Source organism: Saimiri boliviensis, chromosome 1 (genome assembly GCF_048565385.1).
Source record: "Saimiri boliviensis isolate mSaiBol1 chromosome 1, mSaiBol1.pri, whole genome shotgun sequence".
NCBI classification, from domain to species: Eukaryota; Metazoa; Chordata; class Mammalia; order Primates; family Cebidae; genus Saimiri; species Saimiri boliviensis.
The window spans coordinates 268849801-268856786 of record NC_133449.1 but is presented as its reverse complement, the minus strand read 5'-3'; the positions used below and the strand labels follow the sequence as shown (position 1 = coordinate 268856786).

At 42.6% G+C, this 6986-nt stretch overlaps 1 pseudogene; it reads right to left on the bottom strand.

Annotated features, from left to right (window-relative positions):
- Nucleotides 1-347: 347 nt before the first annotated feature.
- Nucleotides 348-6005, bottom strand: LOC101034566 (dynamin-2 pseudogene; annotated as a pseudogene).
- Between the last annotated feature and the right edge of the window lie 981 nt (nt 6006-6986).

Genomic DNA, 6986 nt, shown 5'->3' with positions numbered 1-6986 from the left:
TTGTTCAGGAATGCTTTTTTCTTTCATCCTTGTACCTGAGGACAGGATGAAAAATAATTTAATGCCTTTCTTTAGGCATTAAATTTTCACAGCAATTTGGAAGCTTATAGAAGAGGAAACAGGCTTAGAGAGGTTAATTAAGTTGTTCATGATAACACAGCCAGTGAGTGGCAGAGCGAGCACTTGAACTTAGCCTGAACAATTCTGTTTGCAGCTGTACCTTCCTGGGCCCCGCAGAGTCCCCTAACAGGCACAAGTGGTGACTCCGCCAAAGTCTAGGCAGAAGCTTCCTGGAACAAAGGGTGGTGTGACTTGGGCATCGAAGTTAATAAATTATGGTCAGAAAATTACAAAGCTGATTGGGGCTCAGGGACACCAGCCAGGACAGACCAGCCCCTGAGGGGGCAGCCAAACAGGTGGGAAGAGCCTCCCATGAAGCTCAAAAGAAAAGTCGTGCTGAAGCTGATGGAGGTGGTCACCTGAGCACTCCTGGGGGCGATCTGAACTGGCCAAGATGGGATCTGAGGCAGGGCCCAGAAGAGGTCATTGTTGGCAAACACGCTCTGGGGGCCAGGCTGGGATGGGATTGGGGGCACCAAGAAAGGAGGCTGCTGCCCCCTTGGGCACAGGAATCAGGGGGGGACCCTGGAGTGGGGCCCTGCACCGCTGGGGCTCAGCCGGGGAGCTGCACGCTGAACACGGGTCAGCGCTGTGGAGGGGGGCTGTGGCTGCTGAGCTCTGGAGCCAGGTGTCCTCAATGGGCAGTGGCACAGGTGTGGACTTGGTGCTGGTGCTGGTGCTGATGTTGCCGATGATGTTGAGCGCCTGCGTGAGGGTGCGGTACATGTGTGTCATCTGGCTGCACCTAGTTGGCCGACTTCACCATAAGGCTGCTCTGGTCTGCCGAGGAGTACAGGTAGGCCAGCAGCTCCTGGTGGATGAAGGCCTTCGTGTTGTTGATCATGAGATGCATGATGGTCTTTGGCACGAGGTCTTGAATAGACTTGATGATGGCCACATATGAGTCCACCAGGTTTCTAATGGTCTCCACCTGTCACTCCAGTTGGGGGTCCATGGAGGTGGTGTTTTCCTCAGCTACGTCTTCGTTTTCTGCCTGGTCCTTCTTGAGGTAGACGCCAGCTCAAAGGAAGGAGGCCTTCCAGCTGTCTGAGGCCTTCCAGCTGTCCACGTCCTCCTGGGAGTCACAGGCCAGCTTCATCTGCTGCAGTTCCTTGTAGAATTTTCTCTGCTCTGTGTTGAAGATGGCGAAGAGGTGCTTGTTGGACATGAAGCCCTTCTTTGTGTCACGGATCTTGAGGTTGCCCAGAGACAGCATGAACTTCTCTTTCTCCTTCTCATCCTTGTACCAGGACAGCTACTCCGCAGTCAGCACAAACCAGTACTCCTTGGAACCACCCTTCATCAGGCTTATGTTGTTGATGGTCAGCCAGCATCTTCCCCTGACTGGGGATGGCCCTCTTCCTGTTCAGCTGCGTGCTCCTCTGCTGGGCATTGGCAAAGCCAATGAAGTCCTCGTGGTTTGTGTTAATGTAGGACTGTTCGATGTCGATCTGCAGAAGAATCTGGTCCTTGGTTCTCCCCTCCCATTCCCGGATGTAAGTGATGATGATTTGCTCCATCTCCTCTCGCAACCCGGGATTGGAGCTGAACTTCTGGGCACACTTTTTAATGACCATGGCCAGCTCTGAGACCACAAGATCAACACACTTCAAACTCGGTTATTTGAGTTTTACAATCTCTTTTTTTCACAATAGCCTCAAAGGCCATGTCAAGGGTGAAGAGCCGCATCCTGAATCCATGGATGTTCTTAATGGAGTAGTGGACCTCCCGTCTTAAGTCCTTCTTGTCAAACTCCATCTTCACCAGCTCAAACGAGAACTGCTGGTGGAAGATGCGATTGACTCGGGAGCCCTCGGAGAGCTCTAGTTTGTCCACCTGATATCCTGAGCCCTCGATCTTCTTCTCAAAATCCACCCCAAACTGCTGGACCAGCTGTAGCAGGGCTTTGGTTTTGCATGTGGGGTCGCCAGGCCAGAAGTTCTTGTACTCCTCCACTTCCTTCCCCAGGGACAACAGCTAGCTCTGGAGCTTGCTACGCAGGGCCAGCAGTGACCCTGGATGTGGTGGGTCAGTTGCTGATTCAGTATCTTCTGCAGGTGCAGTGTGCCCGTGTGGCCAGCCATGTGCTGGTAGGCTGGTGGGAGAGGAAGGACCTCCTCTCAGCTGAAGCGCTGCACAGATGTCCTCCTCACCGTCAACATCCTTCTGGCTGTGGTTCACCACACCAGTGTAGCCTCGTCTCAATGAGATCATCTTGTTCTTTAAGACGTCCCTGGTGTCAGTGCTCTCGTCCGTCAGGTTGAGCTTGGTGATGACACTGATGGTCCACAGGCCTTGGGGATTGACCTTCTTGGCCAGCTTGAAAGCATCTGAATTGGCCAGGTCCATGCTGGCAGGCATGACAGCCAGGATGAGGCTGCTTTCCCGGTTAAGGAACTGCAGGATAATGTCCTTGCTCTGGTACTCGATGTCTAGAGGCTGATCACCCACAGGCACCTTGGTGATACCCGGGAGTTCGATGAGGGTCAAGTTCAACACGTGTGGCGAGTAGACCCAAAGGTTGATGGGCACTGAGGAGATGCCTTTGTTGGTCCCTGTGACCCTGTCGGTGTCTGCTTCAATCTCCTTCTGGACTCCATCAAAGACTGTAAGCTTTTCAGACATGCATTGCAAAAACTTGGCATATTCTGTTTTTGAGAAGATGAGCTACAGAATGAGAGGCCACTGGGTGACGATACCTGAACCACCGGGAAGGAAGTCCTGGCCCACGAAGTTCTCCAGCACCTAGCTCTTGCCTGCGCTCTGGCCACCCAGCACAGCGTTCTGTGGCAGGGCCACGTGGCAGCTCTGACTGATGGCACTGAAGTCATCCTGCAGCTTGGTAACCAGTGGGATGAGCTCTTCCATCCCGCGGTTGCCGCCACATCTGGTTCTCCTCAGGAATGCTTTTGACAAATAATTTCTGAACAACTATTACCTTCAAAGCATTGCACTAAGCAGTGCTTGGGACACAAATACCAGTAAGACTTTGACTGTGTTCTCAATAATTTATAATCTGATAGAAAATAAAGTCCCCAGATGTTCACATCTGTAGCATGCAGGATTACATGTAAAAACACGTTGGAGGTGGTAGGTCCTATTTAAGGCCATCCCAAATGCTAATCTTTGGCTGCTCCCAGGAGGCTGACCAAAAAAATATGTTGGAATTCTCCCACCCATGAATTCACAACAGTGAAAAGAAAATTGGGCTTAAAGTTTTAATTCCAGCTCTCCTACTTCACTAGCTAGATGACCTTAGCGATTTCAGCTTAACATTTAATTAACCTGCATCTTTATTTGTATAAAATCAATATAATCATAATGACCAAAGTTAAAACATGTGATTCTAGTATGCAGTATAAATATCTAAGAATGATGGCAATAATAATACCTAATACTTACTAAGTACTTATTACATGCCTGTTTACATATTTTAACTTATTTAATCTTCAAAATAACTCTGTAACATAGGTACTATTAATTATCAACTCTATAAGTATTGTATTTTATAGATTAAGAAACTAAGACACAGAGCAGTTAAGTACTTTTCCAAAGAGCACACAGCTACCTGTCAGAACTGTAATTCAGATCCAGGGAGACTGGCTCCAGAGTCTATGCTTAAAAATGTTCGTTGAGTGGATTCAGCAAGATTCCTGCAAGAAAGAGGTTGGCAAACCTTTCAAAAGAAAGTAACTGTCTTCAGTGCCCTTGAATTGAGACTTTTGGATGTAACCTTGAAAACAGAGTGAGAAGACATAACCATCATCACATTTAAAACAAGGTGTGGTTGGGATCAAAATATTTCAGCCTAGTGAAATGAAGACCCAGAAAAAACAACAGAGAAATAGTTCATTTTAAATCACATTTTAGAATTAAGAAAGATTTAAAAACTTATTTCATAATAAACAAATATCCCAAAGATGACTTCACAATTGAACAGATAAATACTAAATAATTGAGCCTGTTATATCTTCCTCTGACTTTTAGTAAAGGCAAAGACATTTTCTTTGCTTGCAGGTTTTCAATAAACTTGACAATATGTATCTATTACAACACAATTTCATTAACTATGAGGTCTAATAATTTTGTCTTAAATTAGCTCAACAAATTCATCTTAAATATTCTCAGCTTCCCTGTTTTTCTAAAAATGGGTAGTACTGCATTTTTAATACAGAAACTTGACCACAGTTGATCATCAAAATTGAGAAAGGAACAGCTTTATTTATAAATCCCGGGTTGGTATTACAATCACCCAAACCCATTTAATTAAATAATATGATTTACTAAAGTTTGAGAACTCATGGACAAAGCAAACATGTAGGAAATATGCTGTGGTTCCGTGGCTTCAAGAGCCTAAAGCAAATGCACCATAACCAATCTGATCATGTCACAGAATTCCATCATGCCAGAGCTGGGATGAATTCTAAAGATGACTTCATTCCACGGTCCCCCAATCTGCTAGTGTATTGGTATCACATGGGAATTTCATTTTTTAAACTTAAAAAAAAAAAATTTAAACCTACAGAAAGGCTGAAAACAGCACTTCTGTAGTAAAGCACTTCTGGCAAAACACCACCAGATTTACTCGTTTTTCCATATTTTGCCAATGTGAGATCTTTCTTTCCTGCTTTTCTGCATTTCTGGTATTATCTTTGTTCTCACATCATTATTACTTACTGAATCATTTCAAAGTAAGTTACAGATATGATAACCAGAGTGGATGCTGTGGTCTGACGCCTATATTCCTCTTCCCTCTTTAGGACTGAACTACAAATTTTCCCCATCAGCTGAAGAGCTTTGGCAATGAACAGCTTGCAGCTGAATCCCCTTCTGGAAATTGTCCTTGGCTAAAGAGACACACTTTGATGAATGTCACGCACTCTTCCTGGGACAGTGCACACCCCGTGACTGACTGATGTCGTGGTACAAAGGTCTGTTTCACTTGCCTCGAATTCAGGATAACTCCATAAAGCCGTCCCAGCCCCAGAGCTCCCTGTTCCCTGAGCTGAGTTCTTTGAGAATATCACAGTTCCCCTCTCTACCTAATCCTACTTCCTCACTCCCTCACATGTGTTGGGACCTTATAAATTTGCTGAGGAACTCAACCTTTGAAAACTCTTTAAAAAGTCAGTAAAATTAGATTAATTATAGTATTTAAGAATTTTATACAAATATAATAAGTATAAGGAAATTCAAAAATTTAACATTGATGCAATTTTATAATCAAATGGTCCATACCATATTTTACCAATTGTCTTAATTTGTCCTTTATAGCAATTTTCTTTTTTCTAATTCAGGATCCAATCCAGACCATACATTTTATTTATAGTCAAACTGGTTTGATCTTCGTTAACTCTAAATAGTTCCTCAACTTTGCTTTACTTTGCTTTCCCAGACACTGACATTTTTGAAGAACACAGATCAGTTATTTTGTAAAATGCTCCACAATTTGGGTTTGTTTGATTGTTTCTTTAGGATTAGAATTAGAGTTTGCTCTCCCTAATTCATCAATTGGTCATCAACTTTTTTCTAATTTTGAAAGTTATACAACTAATTCAAAAAGAACTAAAAATTTCTATCATCTTTAATTGAATTACTTGGCATGTAATAGGCAATCTGCTCTACCATAACCATTTGGTCAAAGCTATGTCTTTGGATTACAATGTAACCCTTTGGGGAACACTTAAAAATGATAATTAGGTATCCAGATTTAAGGTTCTGTCACAACTACAAGGCATTTAACTGAAGCAAGTAACCAGGTGAATAGTTATCTTCTCTGATGACTAAGTTCAGTCATACAGACATTAAGAACTATTAAAATATCACACCCCATTACCTTGTGCAAAATTGACAAATTTCTTTTGACTACTAATTATAAGATGCATCATGAATTCAGAAATATTGAAGTGTGGAGGTAATAATGTCCATTTTATGATTGAATCATATGCTAAATACTGCATGCATCTTATTTGATACTGCGTCTCATTTAAAATTCACAACAACTTTATAAAATTGCTACTAATAATATTCCTATTTTGTGGATGAGAAAACTCAAGGCTCAGGGAGGGTAAGTAACTTTTATAAGATAACAGTGGGTAAACAACAGAGTCAACATTCAAACACAGATCTTCTATTTATTTTATTACCACATATGCAATTTCTTTTCCCAGTGTAGGCTTTCCCTAACATGAGTTTTATAATTCAGATTCCACACTCTCATTCCCTATGAAAGTAGTGTAGACGCCCCAGATTTTTTCCAAGATAGGGAAAATCTTGGAAAAAAATCTGGGGCGTCTACACTACTCTGTGCTAAAAAATTCCTAAAGTACCAACTAGAGCTCTAAAACTATGTTAAACATGTTGAAGAACAGAAAAAAATCTCATAGAAGCCTAACAACTTTCAAGAAATGTGCAATCTTAAATCATTTACAAATGTGAATGAACAAAAATACAAATCATCATTAAAGTACTAAATGGTACAGGGCTGTCCTTCAGAAGTTCAGAGAAAAAAATGACCCTTAGGAAGAATAATCACTGAAGTCTATAAAAAAATTGTTGTTTCAAACAATTTTTCAGTAATTTGTAGCCAGTTATTAAATGACCTTGTTAATGAGGACAACTGACACTAATAGTAAGAAACCAAGAGTTCTCTTGCAAGGAAAGGGTCAAGTCTATTGAACTAAAGTTGTCACAGGTTGTCTTCCCTGGCAAATTTATAAGGATCCAACACTTGTGAGGGAGTGAGGAAGTAGGATTAGGTAGAGAGGGGAACCGTGATATTCTCTCAACAAAGAACTCAGCTCATGGCACAGGGAACTCGGGCTGGAATGGCTTTATGGAGTTGTCCTGAATTTGGGGCAAGTGGA